We start from the raw sequence: 2,984 nt of genomic DNA on the forward strand, positions 1-2,984 counted from the left end.
TTGTAATAAAAACAAATGAATGCTTCATCATTTTTAAATGCAGAATTTAATGGCTTTACTACATTTGAAGCTATAATGTTATTAAAATTGTTTGATCGATATACTAATTTGTGTTCTAGTATTATTAAAAAAAATTATATATAATTTTATCAGTTAGGCTTGTATTTGTATATTTATTGATTAATTTTTTTTGAGCATGCTCTTCAATTGTTGTTGAGTGGTATAAGTGTATAACTTGAATAGTTGAATGTGAAATTATATCTTTATGTATTTTTTAGTTCTAGTATACAAATATATAATGTCTACATAGATGATGAAATGGATGATAATGATTAGGAAATTAGGACGGTGGTTATAAGAACCTTAGAATGAAAATAATTAAATGTTCACTTCACCTTAATATTCATCTTACTTTTGGATTTCATATTGTAGTTTGCTAGTTTCCATTTGCTAATTTATTTTGGATTTTAAACTTGGAACTTAGAACTTGGAAAATATTTTCCATATGTTTTGATAAATATTTTGGTATTTGATTGCTAATTAAACATTTATTGAACTTTTTAGATACATTGGGTCAAAACTTAAATATATTTATTTCGTTAGTATAGACTTAGTAATATATGACATGCAAATTACATCATATGATGGAAACTTAGTTTTTTATTTATTTTTTTTATATATAATTTACGTGATTATTCAACATACAAAGTCATTATCAATATGTTTTTTTGCTTTAAATATGAAAATATGTAAGATCTTACGATTCATGATCCGATCTTACGATTCATGATCCGATCTTACGATTTACGATCCGATCCTACAATCTGCGATCCCACTTGCCTTCAACGATCCTACGTAGCATCCCGATTTTGACAACCTTGCTCATCATTGAAGCTAAACCTTACCTTAGCCTCATGACACCAATTCAAACCAAAACAAACCCCAAACAAATCACAGTCTAGTATGGCCATATTCAAAACAAATCGAAATACCCACTATTATGAATCCATATCTCTAAAATCTCCATGACTAGTCAAATCCTGTCACCAATGTTGCCATTAGCCACCTAAAGCCCCCACTTGATAACCAACTTCTATTGCCTAAAACGTCTGAAACCCTTAGAGCCCGTTTGGATTGAAGGGAGAAGGAAGAGAGAAGTAGAAGGCAGTAAAGTGGAGCTGGTTAAACCATTTTTTGTCTAAATCTACTTTACTTTTCCTTCATCTCCCGTAATTCAAACGGACTATTAATTAGTAGTAGAAAACGTCAATCACAATACAACACTTTGTTGGGAGAGAATGATTTTTTTTTTAAAAGATATATATTTTTTTATATAAAGGGTTAGACAAATTTTTTTGTGCTTGACTTGTACCTCTATGATGTTGTTGTGGATTTTAATTGGACTAATTCAATTTTTATATAACGGTCATGTCATCAGCGGAAATATACCCAAAAAAAAAAAAAAACATTATAATAAATCTAAAATGTTAAAAATAAAAATTTAAACATAGGGTACAACTTATATGTAGTCTAAACATAATTTGTGCTTAAGAGGAGGATTAAAGAATGGTTAATTGCCACATCCAATTTTGGTGTTGGCATGTAAGTGTATTCCCTTATTTCATCCCTTTCTCCTCTATATATATATATATATATATATATATATATATATATATGTATGTATATGTATATGTGTGTATAAAAAAAAAAGAAAAAAAGAAGAAGAAGAAGAATGGCTAAAAACATTGGGTTTCATTTTTTCAGCTTAGGTCCATGTCCATGTCAATTTTATGGACTATGGGTCGGTTCCTGGCTGTGAGTGCGATGTGTGCTATAGCAATAACATCACATCACATTTGGCACGTGCTACACATGACACGTGGCTAACAAAGATTGGACAAAATAGAACCATTACATTATTATTCATTATTGACATATATGTGCCTATCCTGGAAATAGAAAAGGATATGATGTTTGATTTTGCTCCTCATCAATTATAAACCTCTATAATTACTGCAAGACGACACACCCTTGAATTCAAGAAGCTCCGAGAAGGTAATGTCTTCCTTTCCCTTTTTGGCCTTCCTGTAAATGAGTAATTCCCTAGAATTGTAAAGAGTTTTTGTAATTCAATAATATGATTTATTCTCTTTTATTAGAAGAACTAGGATTCAAAAGTTCTATTCCCTAATTCTTGTAACTATTAATACAAAATAAAGATTTCCTTAGACCCTTGGTCATGGCGATGATATTATTAACATTTCAATAGAGGCAAGATTGGGTAATACTGGTACATATTACTATCCTCATTGTTAGGTTTATGTCGGTCTGTTTGTCTTTTTTTTTTTTTGGACAAACAAGACGATGAAGGTATTTAGACTTTTTCAAGTATCTGATTATTCTTTCGGATGTATGTAATTCTCATCTCCCACATATACAAGGTTATTATAGGAAGGTATTTTATGAGGTGACTCCAAAATGTTGGCAAGAAATTTAGAACCCAGAATCTCATAGATATTATGAGACCTTAGGAAGCTAATCCCTTATAGTTGTTTGTATTAACTTTACTAAAGTAATTTATTTAATATTTTTTAAAAAAATTAATTTATTAATATTTATATACACCTATTTAGGAATGATTGATTAATCATATTCTATTGAATGATATATCTTCCAATATTGTTTGTAAATACTCTGGCGAGGGCTAATGATTATCTGTTCATAATTCAAAACAGCAGACATTCATGCTGGCAGTACTGTTCTGATTGTAATGGTTGATTGCTGTGATTTGATTACATTAATCTCGTCAACTAATTGATGTTAGTTTAATCCAATTTTGTTGTAGTAACATGCCTGAATATATATATATATATATATATATATATATATATATATATATATTATTTAAATGTGCATGTCTTGTGCCATATAGTCTCCGCATCTTTTTGTGATTTTATCTTCATCATCTGGTTCTGGAAAAAGCT

Source organism: Castanea sativa, chromosome 6 (genome assembly GCF_040712315.1).
Source record: "Castanea sativa cultivar Marrone di Chiusa Pesio chromosome 6, ASM4071231v1".
Lineage (NCBI taxonomy): Eukaryota > Viridiplantae > Streptophyta > Magnoliopsida > Fagales > Fagaceae > Castanea > Castanea sativa.